The 20,866-nt window shown below is 40.5% G+C and overlaps 1 protein-coding gene and 1 long non-coding RNA gene across 4 annotated transcripts in view; one reads left to right on the forward strand and one right to left on the reverse strand.

Annotated features, from left to right (window-relative positions):
- The window catches only part of LOC140726949 (F-box-like/WD repeat-containing protein TBL1X), a 367,315-nt gene that overhangs the window by 197,396 nt on the left and 149,053 nt on the right, over window positions 1–20,866 (reverse strand). The gene's annotated exons all lie outside the window — the stretch shown is intronic.
- LOC140726952 (uncharacterized) overlaps window positions 11,721–20,866 on the forward strand; it is a 31,564-nt gene continuing 22,418 nt past the window's right edge. The window contains exon 1 of the long non-coding RNA XR_012098765.1: window positions 11,721–11,930. This is a non-coding gene — a long non-coding RNA (uncharacterized lncRNA). The remainder of the gene's footprint in view (window positions 11,931–20,866) is intronic.

The following is a 20,866-nucleotide window of genomic DNA, read 5'->3' on the forward strand; positions in this document are numbered from 1 at the left end:
AAGAAGATTCGATGGTCTGATGAAACCAAAATTGAGCTTTTTGGCTATCAGACTAAATGCTACGTTTGGCATAAGCCAAACATCACATATCATCAAAAACACACCACCCTACCGTGAAGCATGGTGGTGGCTACATCATGCTGTGGGGATGCTTCACCGCAGCAGGGCCTGGAAGGCTTGTGAAGGTAGAGGAATACTTGATGCAGTATGCAGGAGAACTCAGTAGATTTGTTTTCCAGCAAGTCAATGACCCCAAGCATAAAGCCAAAACTACACAGGAATGGCTTAAAGACAACAAAGTTAATGTCCTGGAGTGGCCAAGTCAAAGTCTAGACCTCAATTCAATTGAGAATTTGTGGTTGGACTTGAAAAGGGCTGTTCACTCACAATCCCCATGCAATCGGGCAAGCTTGAGCAGTTTTGTAGGGTAAAATTGCAGTGTCCAGATGTGTAAAGCTGATAGAGACCTATCCACACAGACTCAAGGCTAATAATTGCGGCCAAAGGTGCATCTATTTTCTGTTTTATATTTGTAATTAATTTAGACCACTTTGTAGAGATCTGTCGTCACTTTGACATAACAGCCTTTTTCTGCTGATCAGTGTCAAAAAATGCCAAGTTAAATCCACTGTGATTCAATGTCGTAAAACAATAAAATATTAAAACTTCCAAGGGGGTGAATACCTTTTATAGGCACTGTGTGTTCACAAGGATGGCTTTTGGGACAAAGAGTTACAGTTAGAGGTCACATTAGGATTTGAGAGCAGTGATATGGGGAGGTTTGAGGTAAGATTAGAGCTAGGGACAGGGATGTGGAGGAGTTGGAAGTCTAGCCTCCACTCTGCACTCCAAGTCCAGTGAGCGACATGGATAGGTGACAAAGGGCATCTGCAGTCCAGGCTTCTGTTCTACGCTCAAAATCTATGCGAGCAGAAAGCATGAGGGCTGGTCAGTCAGCATGCCCAGAGTTCAAGCCTGGCGTTTAGGGTCCCATCGTTTGGGTTGATACCGAAGATTGAAGCCCAAAGGTCGATCAGAAGTCAAAGACCGACGACCAAAGCCTGGAGACTAAAGATTGGAGGAATGTCCATATGTGTAACTGGGTGGGCGGGAGTGTGGGAGGAAAGGGGCTTATTCCACTGTTGTTATTTTATTGCTTGCTGTGTTATTTTGGTGTGTTCTGTATTGCTTTGCTCATTCGCTCATTTGCTCATTATTATGGGCATGCTGTGTTAGTGTCAGACTGTGTGGCAACACCTATAGGCTGCCCCAACACATTCCAAGGTTGTGTTGGTTGTTAATGTAAATGATGCATTTCACTGCATATTTTGATGTGAGCATTCTGAATATTCTGAATCCATAAGGATGTCTGAACATGACTTGGGTTTACCAGGTCAAAGGGAATCTGTTATTTTTAGAATGATAAAATGTATCCAAAAGGAGTAGATACAGGCCAACTATCACCTCTTATGGTAGAATCTAGAACAAATGAACACAATCTTAAAATTAAAGCTTTCAGATATTGAGAATAAGAAGAGCTTTTCATACAAGAAATATTGAAAATCTGGTATTCCTTCCTGAAAAAGGTGAAGACTAATCAACTAGAATTTTGAGGTGTGTGATAGGCAAAAAAATTTTAGGAATTAAAGGTGGGTAAAGAAACTTTAAAGTGTGATCTAATTGGATAATGGGATAGATTTGAAAGGCTGGAAGTCATTTCTTGAGCATATCTACCTTACGCTGCACTGGTGGATGGTTATCACTGCCATATGAACACTTTGCATGGGTATCACTGGTAAATATTAAAAATAACAAAGCATAACCAGAAACAGGGCTTCATAGTTTGGACATTACACTGATGAATAGTTCTTAATATATTACAAATTGACTCCCTCAGGGATTGGATTTGGGCCTAAGCAAGTATATCTAAGTTAAACCGGGGTAGAGGATGAAAGATAATTGGATGAAGGGGAAGGGGGAAACAGTACCTACTTTAGAATCAGTCATTCTATTTTGAATAAATACGCATACTTAAACAGAAACTTAATATGCCAAGTAAAGTTTATTTATACATGGATGTTTCTTTACAGAGAGGCTGGATATCAAGGAGAAACAAAGCTAAGGCTGTACATTATCTCTCACAGGAATTGTAAATGCAGATTACTAATAGTGTTCCATACTGGAAATTCTGCTGTCTGTGATATAGGCAAGTCATTTGGATGAAAACATGAATGAGTAGTTTAGTAATTTGGCAGTGACACAAAGATTAGTGGTATTGTGGATAGTGTAGAAGATTGCCAAAGGATACAGAAGGATATACCGGTAATCATTTGCTAAAATGGGTGGAGAAATGGCAGTTGGGAGTTTAATCTATGCAAGTCTGAGGTGTTGCAACTGGGGTATCAAATCTAAAAACAAAGCACACAATTAATGGCAGGACCTTTAGTAGCAATATTCTACAGAGGAATCTTGGGGTCCATTCTCTACACACCTACCTGAAAGTGGCCACACATGTTGATAGCTTTGTTAAAAAAAACATATGGCATTCTTGCCTTTACAATAGAAGTACTTGAGTTCAAGAGTTAGGAAGTTATGTGGCAGCTCTACAACATTCTGGTTAGGCCACATCTGGAGTACAGGATTCAGTTCTGGTCACCCCACCATAGGAAAGATGTCGAGGCTTTGGAGAGGGTGCAGAAGAGGTTACCAGGACACTGCCTGCATTAGAGGGCATGCATTATATGGAGTGCAGAAAAAAAATACATGGTTGTTTTCTCTGGAGTGGCAGAAGCCAAGAGATCCAGTAGAAATTTTTTTAATTATGAGAGTCATAGGCAGACTGCTAGCATCTTTTTCCCAAGGTTTTTTTTTGTAATCTTTTCCCTAAGGTTCAAATATCTTACATCAGAAGGCATACATTTAACTTGAGAGGCGGAAGGTTCAAATAACATGTGTAAGGTAAGTGTTTTTTAATGCAGAAAGTGGAAGGTGCTGGAATTCAATGCCAGAGGTGGTGATGGAGGCAAATATGATAGAGGCATTAAAGAAGTGCTTAGATAACTGCATGAATATGTAGAGAATGGTGCAGACACCGGGATTAGTTTAATTAATTTGCAAAACGTTGTAGGGTGATTGTCAGCGAGGAGTTGTTATTTCTGATCTGCACAGATTGTGGTCTCCCGGTGAAGAAGTCAATGATCCAGTTGCAGAGGAAGGTGCAAAGGCCCAGGGTTTGGAGCTTACTGATTAAAACTGATGGTATGATTGTATTGAATGCTGAGCTGTAGTCAATAAACAGCAGCCTGACATAAGTATTGCAATTGTCCATGTGATCTTAGGACAAATGGACAGCCAGTGAGATTGCACCCGCTGCAGACCTATCAAGGTGATAGGCAAATTACAGTGAGTCCAGGTCCTTGCTTAGGAAGGAGTTGATACTAGCTATGCCCAAGCTCTCAAAGCACTTCATCACAGTAAATGTGTGTTCTATTGGGTGATACTTGTTGAGGCAGCCAACCCTGCTCTTCTTGGGCACTGGCATAATTGTCACCCTTCTGAACAAGGTGGGAACCTCCGACTGCAGCAGTGAGAGTTTAAAGATGTCCTTGAACACTCCTGCCAGTTGGTTGGGACAGGTTTTCAGAACCCCATCAGGTCTGACACCTTGTGTTCACCTTCTTGAAAGAAGTCCTGACATCAGCCTCTAAGACAGAGATTTCAGGGTCACCTGATATTGCAGGAATTCGCACAGATGTGGTTTTATTCTCCCTTTCAAAGTTTGTATAAAAGATATTGACTGGGAGTGAAGCATCACAGCTATCCATGATGTTAGGTTTTGATTTGTAGGAAGTAATGGCCTGCACACCCTGCCAGAGCTGACATGCAATCGATTCCATCTCTAACCTCAATCTGAATTTTTTTTCCCTTAAAATAGCATTCTGTAACTTGTGCCTGGACTTCTTATATACATCTGGATCACTGGTCTCAAATGCCACAGATCTAGACCTCAGCAGGCTATGAATTTCCTGGTTCATCCACAACTTTTGGTTTAGTTATGTCAGGTATGTTCTCAAAAGCTCACACAAGTCGGTGACAAAAGTGGTGTATTCACTCAGACTTGAAGATTAATCCCTAACTATTGTCCAGTTGGAGGTGTCAGGGGAATGGGGAGAGTTGGGGTGTTCAAGGAAACTAGGGTGGGAGGAAACGGAGGCTCTGAGGAATGAAAGAGGCGATGGGGGAGCCTGAGAGACCTGGGATTGGTGGGGAGTAGTACTGGGGGAGTGGCAGCCCAGGGCCCAGTGCCAGTGAGAAAGGTTGCAGCCTGGAACTGGAGGTGACTGAGGTTGGAGCTGGAGCTGGAGGGTACGTAATATGTGATCTGAAGGCATCTGGTGTCATGGGAACCAGCTAAGAGGTTTGTTCAGAGGTTGTAATTAGTAGAATAGTCAAGACCAAACTAGTTACTCTGATCTATTTGGACTTAGGACCATCTTTGATAAGATGTCACACAGAAGTAGAGCATGTGGGATTGGGGATAATATACTGATATGTATTGTGATTTGGTGAATGTATAGAAAACAGAGAGTAGGAATAAACAGGCCATTTGGAAGCCTAGCACTAGCAGGATAACCTAAGGGTTGATTCAATTCTACATCAATGATTTGGATCTACTAGGGAGGTGAGACCAGATGTGGTCTCAATGGTGTCCCATATTGACACTATTACTATTGATACTGTTACTAGTGATGGTGAGGACGTGGTTGTGGTGAGGACCTACAAGTACCTGGGGGTGCATCTGGATGACAAACTTGAGTAGAGAACCAACACAGAGGCAGTGTACAAGAAGGGCCAGAGTCACCGCTACTTCTTGAGGAGACTGAGGTCCTTTGGAGTATGCAGGCCTCTCCTTCACATGTTCTACCGATCTGTTGTTGCCAGTACAAAATGAGGTAGTGTGCTGGAACAATGGTATCAACACGGGTGATGCCAACAGGCTCAACACACTGATTAGAAACTCTGGCTGTTATAGGAGTCAAACTGGACACATTGGAGCCTGTGGTCAAACAAAGGACCCTACAGAAAATCCTGGCAATTCTGGACAATGTTTCTCACCTTGCACGCGTACCTTGGCTGAACAAAGGAACAGAAGACAACCGTGCTGCTCCAAAGAGTGCTACATGATGTCATTCCTAACCTCAGCCATTAGGCTCTATGATTAGTCAACCTATAGCCAGGGAAGTGATGACCCCCTCCTGCTAGACTGTTTGAGATAACTTATCTTTTATTCCTTCTTACTTCTCTTCTAATATTTGTATATCTGTGCACTTGTGACACTACTGTGACACTGTAATTTCCTTTGGGATCAATAAAATATCTATCTCTCCATATAATGGGAACAAGATGTATTCATGTCTGTACTCTTGCAGCAAAGGTCAACATTGGCAGATGATACAAAGGTAGTTAGCAATGTGGGCTGTGAGCAGGGTGCAGAGAAGCTCCAGAGAATGTAGGGATTTGGCAGGTGGAACATAATATAGAAAAATGTAAAGTACAAGATAGACAGGCACAGTATTTTTAAATAGTAAAAATTGAAAGCTGTTGGTGTTGTGAGAGACCTGGGTATTCCACACTAATCACTGCTTGCTGAACTTGCACATTAAATTGTGATTAGGAAGAAAATGATATGTTATCCTCCATTGCAAGAGGATTTGAGTACAAGTGGATTTCCAAATATACTGTGCGGTGTCAGGTGGTCTGGTCTCACTAGCAAACACTTCTGCAAACTAATTCAATCTAATCAGAATTAGCACATCTGATAAAGTAGGACCTCCATATGAGTTAAGAAATAACTGTCCCAAGTCATCGCAACACATAAGCACATTTCCACTGTGCAAATTTAAATAGTGCAACTTTTTTAACAATTATCTGTGTGCAGTAAAAACTATCCCACGATTATACAATTACTTTGCTCACAATGAGGATGCAAATCAATGTTTTACCATTGGGACCCTGAGGTCCAGATGTCTTTACTACATTTACTACAAGCCTTGATAACTGGTGAGCATTTCACTCTCAAATTTATGCTTAACCTTCCCAAAATGCAAAGTTGCAACACCCAGCCCCTAACCTCCCAACATCAGAAAACTAGTTCTAAAGCACACCTGGATAGCATTCCTCAGTAAAACAAAAAATTGCAGCATATGTGGCTGTACATAGTGTTGTCACTTGGGGCTCAAACTGCATCTAATTAATCTTAAAAGTATTCAGTAAACTATTGTGTGAAAATACCAGCAATCGATTTCCAAGTAAAGTTTCTGACAGTTACATTACATTAACCACCTCCATTGGAATGCCAGTGTACTGATCTGAGTTAAGTATAGCCAGCTTGCAGAAGCCAAGCCAGGCAATCCACAACAAGGTAGAACATAGATCATAGAACAGTGCAGCATAGGAACAGGCTTTTCTGTCCACAATGTTGTACTGATCTAATTAAATTTGTAATCAAATGGCCAACGAACTAATCCCTTCTGCCTACACAAGGTCCATACTCATCCATTTCATGCACATTCCTGTGTCTATCTAACAGCCTCCTCAATTGTATTTGCCTCTATCACCACCCCAGGCAGCAAATTCCAGGAACCCACCATTCTATGGTAAAAATCTGCTCAACACATCTCATTTGAACATACACCCCCCCCCCCCCAAACTTAAAGGACTGCCCTCTTGTATTAGACATTTCAACTGTGGGAAAAAGCCGAGCCTCCACTGCTCCAGAGTTTTGGACATCAACCTCAGTTTTGGACAACCCATCCTTATATCACATGCCCTCTAATCCAGGCAGTATTCTAGTACAGTGGTCCCCAACCACCGGGCCGCGAGGAAACGATATGAGTCAACTGCATCTTTCCTCATTCCCTGTCATGCCCACTGTTGAACTTGAACGCACGCGAGGTCATCAGTCGCCTAAATGCAGTGATACCCTAGCGCCAGGGATCACTTGTTGGCCTCGGGTAACCGGCCACCCCGTGTGGCCAGCGAGAAATTCCATTGCTACTGGCCTGGAGCACGGACAGATGGGCACCACCTCTAAACCTGCTTAACACACTGAGCTTTCATGGGGAATCTGGTACTAAAATATTGGCAGACGACCTAATTTGGGCTCAGGGTTTCGTAAGTAGCAAAGCAGCTACCTCGCTACAATCTACTGAAAGTCATCCCTCGAGCCAAACTTTTGTTGGCCGATAGATCCTACCTACCAACAACGGGTGCGGGCACGCGCCCTGTCACACTCCTCGGTTGGTCAGTCACTCTCTCCGGACTGCGACCACCGCCACTCTGGCACAAGGACCTCTGGCCCTTATCTTGTCCTCTCACTCCACCCACCACCAGCCGCATCTGGCAGCAGGCGGGCGGAAGGCTGGAGTTCGGGCCCAGAGGCTGTCTAATGAGGCAATGAACACCTCAAAACTGCATCAGCACCTTAAGTCCAAGCACCCTGCACTTGAAGACAAACCTGTTGAGTTTTCTGAGCGGAAAAAACGTGAGCAAGCAGGACAGAAGCAAGTGCTGAGAGCCATGAAAACTAAATTACGGAATAGACTGAACATAAGGAACCCCCTTCGAGTATCGCTGTCTCCCATCACCACTCTCAAAGGGGTCTTGTTGCAGGGAAACAAGCCCAGGACTCCCACTGATTCAGCAATATTGGTGTGTTGCAATGATTTTATATGTTCATACGGGGAAAATATACAGTGTGTTTAATATCCAAACATTACTTAAATTGTTATGATGCTATTGACTTATAAGTGACATAATTGACTTATCACCACATTCATGCGAGGAAAATATGCGCCTTGTGTTTAATATTAAATTTGTTAGATAAACCCTTTTAGAAACGAAACTGAATGCATTAGCCACTTATAAGTGAGTCATAGTTGACTTATCACCTATATCCCGGTCCCGTGATTAACACCTCTCAATCCCCCGGTCAGCCGGTCTGCAAGAATATTGTCAATCTTAAACCGGTCCGCAGTGCAAAAAAGGTTGGTGACCCCCTGTTCTAGTAAACCTCTTCTGCTCCATCTCCAAAGCTTTCCTATAATGGGGTGACTAGAACTGAATGCAATACTCCAGATGTGACCTAACTCGAGTTTTATAAACCTGCAACATAATCTCTTGACTATTAAAGGCAAGCATGCCATATGCCTTCTTTAAGACTCCATCAAACCATGCAGCCATTTTCAGGGAGCAATGGACTTGGATGCCAATACTGTTAAGGGTCTTGACATGAACAGTATACTGTCTTTTCACATCTGATTTCCCAAAGAGCAACACTTTACATTTAGCTCGGTTAAACAATGATGTGTGAATGATCTATATCCCACTGTATCCTTTATCAGTCTACTACATCAGCCATAACATCACCAATTTTCCTATTGTCTGCAAATTTACTAACCTACTGATCTACGTTTTTATCCAGGTCATTTTTATAACCCATTAAGCATGGGCTATGTTGAGTCTGATCTTGCTTAATTAATAATGAAGTCTGCTTTAGCTTACAGATACACAAGTACAAGCAGGTACACTGATTTGCTGAACAGACCACCTTTCTTCATTACCAGATTATTAAACATTTTCCAGACAAAAAGAAATACCACCCTATTTGCAATATGCTATTTGCATTTTTCAACAAATGCCTTAGCAATTTTCATGCTTGCAAGGGCACAGTCAAAATACAGCCTCTGATGTAATATTCCATATTTTTCTTTTTAAAAACTGGCAGTGGCATCCAGCAATTCTGTTTTTATAGACCAGAAATATCCCTGCAAAAAGGCCAGTATCAGGAGTATTGAAACTAACAACGGTGTCCTTTACATTTATATGTGTGCTAGAAATCACATACATCTTGAATTAAAATAAATTCCCTGTTAACATCTATACATTATGTAACCAGAAAGTTTGTGCACATGCAAATTTATCTACAACTTTCTCAGGTACTCAATTAGGTTGTAATGAAATTTTGAACAGGCATATCATAATCAAAAATAAGCAGTGTTTGAATTTCATTTAGCAGTTTTTTTCCAGCTGAATATGAATTAATGAGAAATGGTTTAATTCACATTGAATCAGATATTGATCCTTAAGTTGAATGATATTATAGAAAATCAATAAGAAACAAATGTTAGTTCGTATTGGCAGCTGTCATAGTTACATATGTAGGTTTTTCGCAAATAAAACAAAGTGAGGCATTTTATATTTAATGAAATCCTTAACACATTTTAATGAACTCCCTAACATAAATATCAAAGCACATTAAAAATCTTTACATAACCACGCCATCACACCAGACCAGCCTCTTAAAGTGAAACCTTAATTCAATGTCAATAGTTGCGAAATATGTACATTTCTTCCAATTTTGTTACCCTACACATAAAACACCACATCCTGAACACAGTTCTAATATTATCATTTCTGATGCGAGGAAAGGTTAAGGTTACAATAAATGTAAATAAACTACACTGTGAACTGATAGTTTAAAAATAATTTCTTATATAACATCTCAATAAATAAATTGCATACAAGTGCACTCGAGGAGCAAAGCTGATGGGCTTTTGAAAAGCTATGAGTGCACACGTTTTCCAACAGTGAATTGCATAACAACTCTCAACACATTCCAAATATTATTACATGCAGCAATGTATGTTAAATGATCTCCAGAAGATAACTATCTAGCTTACTGTCTTTCCTTTTCTTTATTTTTAATTTTCCATTGTGAATTATCTAATAATTTGGCATGGTTATATATGAGGCTGATACAGCAAGAAAGCAACACAGTAGTAGGGTGAAACAATCATTCAGATTAATAACATAGAACAGTACAGACCTATAATGTGCCCATCTATGTAATCCTATTACACAATCAATCTAACTCTTCCCTCCATTATTCTTTCATTCACATGCCTATCTAAGACTCTTTTAAATGTACTTATTATATCAGCCTCTACCACCACCCTCATTCCAGGCACCATCACTCCACATGTTAAAAACCTACTTTTGACATCTCCCAAACACGAGGAAATCTGCAGATGCTGGAAATTCAAGCAACACACACAAAATGCTGGTGGAACACAGCAGGCCAGGCAGCATCTATAGGAAGAAGTACAGTCAACAGGAGGGTGAAGCTAAGAGCTGGAAAGGTGATTAGCAAAAGGGATGCTGAGCTGGAGAAGAGAAAGGATCATGGGATGGGATGCTTTCTCTGGTGGACAGAGCGTAGGTGTTCAGCTAAACAGTCTCCCAGAAAGCAGGATCTCCCAGTGGCCACACTTTTTAATTCCATGTCCCATTCCCATTCTGATATGTCTATCCTTACTGTCAAGATGAAGCCACACTAAGGTTGGAGGAACAACACCTTATATTACGTCTGGGTAGCCTCCAACCTGATGGCATGAACACTGATTTCTCTAACTTCCGTTAATGCCTCTCCTTCCCTTCTTACCCCATCCCTGTTTTATTTATTTTCCCTCCCCTCCTTTTTTTTCTCTCTCTGCCCATCACTCTTTGCCTGTTCTCTATCTCCCTCTGGTGCCCTCCCCCCTTCTTTCTCCCTAGGCCTCCCATCCTATGATCTTTTCCTTTCTCCAGCTCTGCATCCCTTTTGCCAATCACCTTTCCAGCTCTTAGCTTCACCCCAGCCCCTCCTGCCTTCTATCATTTCGGATTTCCCCTTCCCCTCCTACTTTCAAATCTCTTACTATCTTCCCTTTCAGTTAGTCCTGACGAAGGGTCTCGGCCCAAAGCATCGACAGTGCTTCTTCCTATAGATGCTGCCTGGCCTGCTGCGTTCCACCAGCATTTTGTGTCTGACATCTTCCCTAAGCTTTCCTCCACACACCTTAAACAGATGTCCTTTGGCACTAGCCACTGCCACCTTAAGAAAATGGTGCTGACTGTCCACTTTATCTATGCCTCTCATAATGTCATAATGTACATCTCTGTCAAGTCACCTTTTACCCTCTGTGGTTCCAGAGAGAAAAGCCCTAGCTCGTTCAACTTTTCTGCATAGGTTGCATGGTCATGCATGCTGGTAGACGGAATAAAGGAGTTAAAACTATTTTCCAAATGGGTAGCAAATTCAGGAACTGTAGTCCTAGCAACACACACAAAATGCTGGTGGAACACAGCAGGCCAGGCAGCATCTATAGGAGAAGCACTGTCCACGTTTCGGGCCGAGACCCTTCGTCAGGATTCTCTAAAGGTTACCTTGCAGGTTGAATCAGTAGTAAGGAAAGCAAATGCAAATCATAAAATCATAGAAAAATACAGCACAGAAACAGGCCCTTCAGCCCATCTAGTCCATGCCAAACCATTTAAACTGTCTACTCCCATCAGACTGCATTGGGCTAATGTTAGCATTTATTTCAAGATGACTATAATATAAAAGCAAGGCTTCCTGAAAAACAACCTTTATTAAGACATTGGATAGACAACGCTTGGTTTAGTGAACCCCTTATCTAAGGAAAGATATGCTGGCATTGGAGAGGTTTGATCCCGGGAATGAAAGGGTTAACATGTGCGTAACATTTAATTCAGATTCAAATTATTGATTGTTCTGGAAAAATTATTTTATTTAATTCAGTTCATATCATAGTCCAGACAGGTAAGCAAACCATTTTGTAGTGGCAGGTCTGGCTTCTGTACCTTTCATTATCAGACAAGGGAATCCACAGGCAGACTCTGCACCATCAAAGTCTCATTTTCTCTTGAACTGTCAGCACATGACAAGATTTGCAAACAAGTCAGACAGCAGCCATTTTATCTTGGGCTGCTACACTGAACAAACTAGATTTGAAGTGCTTGATAAGCGGCTGTTCGCTTCCGTGCCTGCAGCAATCAGGAGGGAAAAACAACCAATCAACCACAAACAGGTAGCAACCACAGACATTTTTGTCCTGGCCTGCCTCTCTTGCAGTATAATGCATAGCACAACAGCAGATTGAAGATGGGGGATGGGAACAGTGCAAAGGCTCTGCTTAGTTTGTAAACAAAATTGCTTTGGGTTTAGAAGATGTATGGGTTAAATTATAAATTATAGCTGAATAATCGACACTGCCACAACATGTACCTTTCTTGTTTGCACTTTAATATAAATGTTTTACACTTTTTTTTAATAGAATGCATGATATTCTGATAGTTTCAAAATACTTACCTAAACATAATTATCAAAATATAACAATGTAACAGACAGGCCACTTATATTTTCTCCCACTGCATGAGATTCATAACTCCAAATATGACAATACTCAACACCTATATCCTTATCTCTGTGAGAATAGAGCCTAATTACTGTATTCAATTCTCGCAGCACTGTCCAGTCCTATTATCAAATGTCACCAACTGGATGAAATACATTTTGAAAAAAGGACAGAGTTGAAGTGATGCGCAAGATCTATTAACAAGTTAATGGATAAGGCATACAATGCCATGTTTGTCTAAATGATTCATCGTTTATGGTACATGGCATTCAGGAATAGCATCTTCCCCTTTGCCATCCGATTTCTAAATGGAATTTGAACCCATGAACACTACCTCATTACTTTTTTATTTCTGTTTTTGCACTACTTATTTTCATTTACTTTATACATATACTTACTGTAATTCTCTTTCTTCATATTTATCATGTATTGCATTGTATTGCTCCTGCAAAGTTAACGAATTTCAAGACATATGCCTGTGATATAAAACCAGATTCTGATTCTGATTAAGAAGTTTCCAAAGGTAGCATATAGAGCTGAACAAATGAAGATACAATCTTCCAACAATCTATCACACATACAGCCTGTACAATATTTTAAGATTTTAAGCAACTCACCATTATGTTGATTACTCTAACTGACTTGAAGATACAGCTGGGTTAGTACCATATTAAACCAAGCTAGTCATTTGAAAACATTAATTATTTTCCTTGTTTCTTCAGCATAAAATAGAAAATGACTATATGTGATGAGACTCAATCGGCCGATTTTCCTACTTCCAAATGCAAAAAGCCTTCTCTATTTTCAATTATTTAGATCACAAGAAACTGGGTACAATGTCAAGAAAATGATCAATTGTGTGGATGCTTGTACTAATGTTGGTTTATAGATCCTGATTGAATACAGGAGAATAGAAGTTGTGTAAAAGCTACTCAAAGTTCTAAAAACAGCTTTTCTGGGCTTTATATCTGAGGGAGGATGTGGCCGATTTCACCAACACATCAAAATAACCCTTTAGTCTAAGACTACCATCTACACCAGTGATCCCCAACCACCGGGCCACAGACCGGTACCAGGTCGCAAACCATGTGCTACCGGGTCACAGGTCATTACCCACGCGAGGTCATCAGTCAGTCATTAACGTGATGAGTAAAAAAAATGTCACTGGAGAGTTTCTTTGGAAGAGGTGGTAGGGGACATAAAAGGCCTAATGATGATGATTACGCAGAGACAGCTGAGGCCAAGACTGCAAAAAAAAAGCTTCCTTCAACAGAAAATACAACGACTCGTACATAAAGTACGGCTTTAATGCAACCGGTGACTCACAAGCTCCAAGCCCCCTGTGTGTGATATGTGGAGACAAGCTGTCTAATGGGGCAATGAAGCTCTCAAAACTGCTTTGGCACCTTGAGTCCAAGCACCCTGCACTTAAAGACAAACCCGTTGAGTTTTTTGAGCAGAAAGAATATGAGCAAGCGGGACAAAAGCAAGTGCTGACAGCCATCACCTCCACAAATGCTGCTGCTCTGAAAGCATTGTACTTAGTGGCTAGCCATATCGCTAAGGCTAAAAAGCCTTTCACTGTTGGTGAAGAATTGATTCTGCCTGCTGCCAAGGACATGTGCCGTGAACTGTTGGGAGAAGCTGAAGCTAACAAGATGGCACAGGTTTCTCTTTCAGCTACCACAGTTTCAAGGAGAATCGATGACATAGCGGAGGACATCGAAGCACAGCTGTTGGAACGGCTTAACGAATCACCATGGTACGCTATCCAGGTGGACAAGTCTACCAATGTTGACAACAGGGCAATACTGCAGGTTTATGTGCGATATATATTTCAAGACGATGTGCACAAGGATATGTTCTGTGCACTGCTGCTGCCAACTAACACAACTGGGACAGAACTACAAAAGTTTTTGAATGACTACATGTCAGGCAAACTGGACTGGTCATTCTGTGTTGGAATATGCACAGACGGGGCTGCAGCTATGACTGGACAGCTGTCTGGTTTCACTACCCAAGTCAAAGAGGTTGCTCCTGAATGGCAGTCTACACACTGTGTCATACACAGGGAAATGTTGGCTAGCCAAAAAATGTCACCTGATCTTAACAACATATTGAGTGACGTTGTTGAAGTTATCAATCACATCAAAGCAAAAGCCCTTCATTCACGTCTGTTTGAGCAGCTTTGTGAGGAAATGGATGCAGAGCACAAACGCCTTCTCTTACACACTGAAGTCAGGTGACTATCAAAGGGGAGAGTCCTAGCCAGGGTTTTTGAGTTAAGAGAGCCACTACAGAGATATCTTTCAGGAAAAATCTCACCATTGGCAGCACACTTAAGTGATGAGGAGTGCACAGCAGAACTCGCTTATCAGTGTGACATCTTCAACCTGCTCAATGAACTCAATTTGTCACTTCAAGGGAGAATGACAACTGTCTTCAAGTTGGCAGATAAAGTGTCTGCTTTCAAAGCCAAACTGGAACTGTGGGGACAGCGAGTGGACAGGGGCATATTTGACATGTTCCCAACATTAGCTGAGATTTTGGGAGAGACTGAGGCTGCACCGTCCTTCTCACAGCTGGTGCACGATCACCTATCTTTGCTGTTGACAGAATTCGAGCATTACTTCCCAACGTGCAAAGGAATGGGTCCATGACCCATTTCTGAATGTCCCCGGTGAATCATCCATGACAGTGCGGGAAGAAGATCAACTCCTCAAGCTTGCAAATGATGGTGTGCTGAAAAGTATGTATGACATAACATCTCTGCCGGTGTTCTGGATCAAAGTCAAGGCTGAATATCCTGAGAATATCCTGAATATCCTAGCCACAAAAGCATTGAAAACATTACTTCCATTTCCAACATCATATCTCTGCGGTATTGGTGTGTTGCAATGATTGTATATGTTCATACGAGGAAAATAAGTGCTGTGTTTAATATCCAAATGTTACTTAAAATGTTATGATTCTATTGACTTATAAATGACTTATAATTGACTTACCACTATATTCATGCGAGGAAAATATGTGCTATGTGTTTAATATTAAATTCATTAAACAGTTTTAGAAACAAAATTGAGTGTATTAGCCATTTATAAGTGGCTTATCACCTACATTCCGGTCATGATTAACACCCCCCCACACCCCCCCCCCCCCCCCGTCGGCCAGTCCGCAAGAATATTACCAATATTAAACCGGTCTGTGGTGCAAAAAAGGTTGGTGACCCCTGATTAACAACTCCAGCAGTCTCTGTGGCTATGGTGTATACCATCTACAAAATGCACTGCAATTATTTGGCCAGGCTACTCATACAGCTCCTCCCAAATGTTTGACCTCTATCACTGAGAAGGACAAAGGCAGCAAGTCGCACACTATGCTGTCCTGGAAATAGATTACAGGTTTTTCATCACTTGATTTAAATCCTGTTACTCCCTATCTAACAGTGATCAAACATATAGAAGTTAAAAGACAAATAGCTTACGACTATCCCTACTTTACCATAACCTGAAAAGTACTGAGAGAAATCTTAAAGAAAAGCAACTATGGAGATGGATGGGGTAGTGGAATTAAGATGATGCTTCATGACATATATAAATTAGAAAAAAATTACGTATCAAAATAAGTTCAATCTTTTAATAAAAATTTTTAAAAATTAAAACTGCAGAGGCTAGAAATCTGAAACAAAAACAGTTAGAACACGCAGTAGGTCGGGCAGCATCTGTAATAGTTAACATTCCATGTCTAGCACCCTTTATCTAAACTGAATAGGAAAGAAATACAAGTTAGTGTCCTGCCAAGGGGTTTCAGCCCAAAAGGTCAAGTACTTTTTTCCATAGATGCTACCTGGCCTGCTGAGTTCCTCCAGCATTTTGTATGTGTCACTCAGATTTCCAGCATCTGCAGATTATCTCATTTGTGACAAGTTAGTATTTAACAGGAGAGAAGGTAAAGGAGAGATGTGTAGAATGAATATCTCTAATAGGGCAAATCTAATTGACTTCATGGAGAAAGTTAACAGCCCATTAACCTTCTTTGTCTGTATAATGTGCTGTAAATGGTGAGACTGTGGGAAATGCTCAGTAAACCAGGCTGTTTGAATAGAATATGCAAAATCTGATGACAAGTTGAAATAACTGACTGTGGTACAGACCGACAAACAGAAAGTGCAATATTTATCTTGTCAGAAAATGAGGGGAAGAAATGTTTATAGTTGTTTAGAGCAGATCATTTGATGCGTCTGTAGCTGGTGGGTAAGGGAGAAGCAGAGCTGAATTGGATAATTGAACTGAAGACCCTTTCAAAAAAAAAGCACAAGCCATAAAATTTTACCATGGAATATTTGAATGAATGTTTGTGTTTGAATGGCAAGTTAAAAGGTTCTTACACTCCCGTGGCATGACAAGATATCTGAGGACTGATTTTTGAATTTCAGTTGGCACTAGTCACGTTTGTAAGAAAGCTCTTTTGCAGGAAGCAAGCATGATATATTAATGATATTCCAGTGCAGTATTAAGGGTGTATCAGAGTTTATCAGCATTTTATATAAGGCATTAAAACCAAGGTCTTGACTCTGATAAACAAAGTGAATTGTAAGTAGTCTGTGTTACTCTTTGAATTAGAGTGAGGAGCTCTTATTTTCCAATTATCACCATTAATTAATACTATAAAGTAACACAACTGGTCATTTCTGAATCAGAATCAGATTTAATATTACTGGCATATGCCGTGAAATTTGTTAATTTTACAACAGCAGTACACTGAAATACATTATAAATAAATAGAGAAAAAACTGAGCTGCATTAAGTAAAAACACAAAATGCTGGCAGAACTCAGCAGGCCAGACAGCATCTATGGGAGGAGGTAGTGACGACGTTTCGAGCCGAAACCCTTCATCAGGAGTGAAGTAATATGGGATGGGTCAAGGGGGTTCTCTTTCTCTCTCTTTTTCCCCCCTCACTATAATCTCCCCCTAGCCCATTTCCCTCCAACCTATCACTTCCTAGCTCTCTACTTTATCCCTCCCCCCACTCTTCATGCTGCTCTTCGTGGGCCCTTTTGAAGCAGGTGGGAACTTCCAACTGCAGCAGTGACGGATTGAAAGTGCCTTTGAATACCCCTGCCAATTAGACTACATCCCGCACTACGCCGGGTAAATCCGTAACCGAAGCTTTTTCTCTTCGTTTTTACCCTCCGTCCACACTAAAATGGCGTTTTCATCTCCTGAAACCAGAGCTTTTCAGAAACGCTTTCCAGGCTGGATATTTTTGAAAACACTGCTCAGGTAGGTCAGTGTGGACGGCGTAACTGGAGACTTTTAAAAACGCTATCAGACGGCAACATGCTATTTCATTGTTTTCTTGAACGCAACCTAACAATTTCAGAACAGACGGCAACGAGACTGAAGCCAGATTTACTGGCTCACCAAATGTACTCACCAAATACTTTGACCCATAACTTACTGAATAAATAAGTATACTGTACTCACTTTGCCCTATTTTCTGTCCTTGCTCGTATGAAGGTGGTTTACCTATTTATGCAAGTACTTCTCTGACAACAGATGTGTAACAGCCTAATGTAACATTGTATGGAAATACAAGATAACACTGATGCAGACATGTTTTATACATTTAACAAGGTGCTTTATTAATGCAAGAGCATTCATCAGTTTTTCAATGTTCGTCGTCAGCCGGGTCAATCTGTCCGTGAACTCCCTGTCAGTTGCTGCCATACGCTCCAGTATTTGTTTTTTTTGTTTTAAATTCAACAGCCGTCCATCGTTTTAAGTTTTTCTAGTCTGTAACTACACAAACGCGCACTTCTACGGCGAGATTCGACACCAAGCATGTCGCTTGTTTTCAGTAGATGTGTCCTACGCATGCGCAGCAGGAGGAGATTTGCCAAAATCTCCGTTTCAGTGTGGATAGAGATATTTTCAAAAACGCATAGTGTGGACGCTTATCGTTTTTAAGCGAAACCGGCGTTTTCAAAATTATCCGGTCTAGTGTGGATGTAGCCTTAGTTGGCACAGGTTTTCAGACCCTTACCAGGTACTCCATCAGGCCCAGTTGCCTTGCAAGTGTTCACACCCTCTTGAAAGACAGCCTGGCATTGGCCTCTGAGACAGAGATCACAGATCATTAGATGCTGCAGGGATCCTCATAGCTATAGTTTTATTCTTTTTAAAGCAAGCATAAGAGGCATTGTATTCATCTGGTAGTGAAGTATCACTGCCATTCATTATGTTAATCTCATTAGTAATTTGGGAAAAATATTAAAGTACATTTTATATATATATATATTGGGATGATCTGAGCTTCTGTTAAGGCTGCATAAATTCAAATGTGTTTCTTTCCTTAGCAATCTGTAGTTTACATCCATATTTTAATAAAATATCATAAAGGAAATATAATGCAAAAAAGAAGAGGGAGAGAGAGGAAGTAGTAGAAGCAGATACTTGACTATAGTATTTGCAAACTGTCCTCTTTACTGGGTAAATTCCATAAATATTGTAAAAAGATAAATTATCTTATTCAGTAGAATGCATGTAACTGGAATTATAATTTATAGGAAACAAAGCTCTTGTTACAGTTTACAACTTTATACGAACCCGATACATTTCAAATTGTAGTTTCCACAGTATCACAAGGTTCCCCTTTAATACTCACATACTAATACACCAGTGTAAAATGGAAACCATCTTTCTTTCCCCCAAAGATAATCATAAACCGCAAGTTAAATTTTGCTGAACATAACGCAAAATTTGTTCTGCACCACAACAAGATGTGGGGGTGGGGGAGGAAGAAACTTTCCGGAGAAGTTGGTAGGATTATGCAGAAATGCACGAGAAACCAAGTATGTGTCAGATGGCCGTATTTAGCTTATAACTGCCTCAAATGCAAGGATCATAGCAATAACTGCAAAGCACTGTACATTTTCTTTGTAATTCAGTAATGACACATAAAGCACAATGGACAAACCACAGAATTTCAGAATGCTCACAGCAAGGAAGTGGGTATTCAGCCCATCAAGTCTTTACTGGGTCCACTTGAGAGCATCCAAACTGCCCCATCCATCCTGTGCGTGCATTGTCCTGCAAAGTGTTTCCTTTGGTAAATTTATCCTGCTGCTTTCTGAATGCTATAATTGAATTTACCTTCACTTATCAGAGAATGATTTCCATTCACTACGTAAAAACATTTCTCCTCATGTCAATCTCTCAACTCGAGAGGGAAGAACACTACAATTAAACCAACATCTTGGTGTGGATTGGTGTTCATTCAGAACAAATTTATAGTGAAGAATGAATATAATGTCAATCATTTTCCCAGCACCAACACAAGATTCTTGGTGACTTTAAACAGAAAACCTATTTACCTCTCAGTCATAGCTGCAAAGCTCTCAGACACTGAAAACTGGCTTGCTGGTGAGCAATATCATGGACACTTCAGAGGAGTCTCACGGAAATGAACAGTTTGACTTGCTAGAGTGATCTGGGAAAAGCATTCCTGCTTATTTTGGCATCACAAAGATTTTCCACTTTATCTTCTATGAAAATATTTAAACATACAGAGGGTGCTTCTAATCTAGCTTCGCCTGGTAAGAAAGGGATGATGGTGTCCTGCTCATCACATTCCAACCAAGCAGAGACCATCTATTTTCATGCCTATTTTTTCATGCTTTTGTTAAAACTGTAAGTTGTCAAGGTCAGAAGGAGCTTTGTTCATTTTCCCTGAGATGAGTAGTTGAAATGGGCAGGAACACTGTTCTCCATCCCTAAAGAAATAAAATCCTTATGTTGATGACACCTCAGTTAAAGAGCTCTGCACAGCTATAGGAAGGAAACAGAAACTATAGAGGGTACAACATGGACTCTCTAGTATACTTTATGCTTTTGAGGAAATACAATACATTAACAAATACATCAAAAATCAATGTGAAATACAGTGTAAAGGTCTTTCTTAGAGGTTGGGTCAGGTTTGAGGTAAAAGACTGTTTTCAACACTGGAGGAGTCAAAAATGAAGAATCACAGATATGATTGAAATTATAGGCAACAGAGGTTTACAAGACAGAACATAAAAAACCAAGAAAATTATGAGGCTGTGGTGTTTACATCCAAGGTAAAAATGGTTGATGCAAAAAACACCCTCAATAACCAAGATCAGATTGGTTAGATTGTTGAGTTACTTTTTAAATATTCGTTTATAGACATGGATGTCACTGGCAAGGCCAATATTTATTGCGCATCATAGTTTGATAACTAAATGACTTGCTACACCATTTCAAAAGACATGTAAGAGTCAATTACATCAGTGGATCACTAGTTAAATATTAGCCAGAACCTGGTAAGGATATGCAGGTTCCTTCTCTGAAAGGCAATATTTGACTAGTAGATTCATGTTTACTTTTTACTCCAGAATTAAAGACTTGGTGCAATTCAAAATCATGTGTTTTACATGTCAATGATCTATACTGGTTAAGTAATTTAACAACCATGCTTCCTTGCCCCAGGCAGAACATGAAATAGAAGCAGGAGTAGGCCCTTCAGCCCCTTGTGTCTGCTTCCTCAATTGTAGCTACTCTTTTTCTTTCCCAGTGCATTTTTAGC

This window comes from Hemitrygon akajei, chromosome 4 (assembly GCF_048418815.1).
Source record: "Hemitrygon akajei chromosome 4, sHemAka1.3, whole genome shotgun sequence".
Classification (NCBI taxonomy): Eukaryota; Metazoa; Chordata; class Chondrichthyes; order Myliobatiformes; family Dasyatidae; genus Hemitrygon; species Hemitrygon akajei.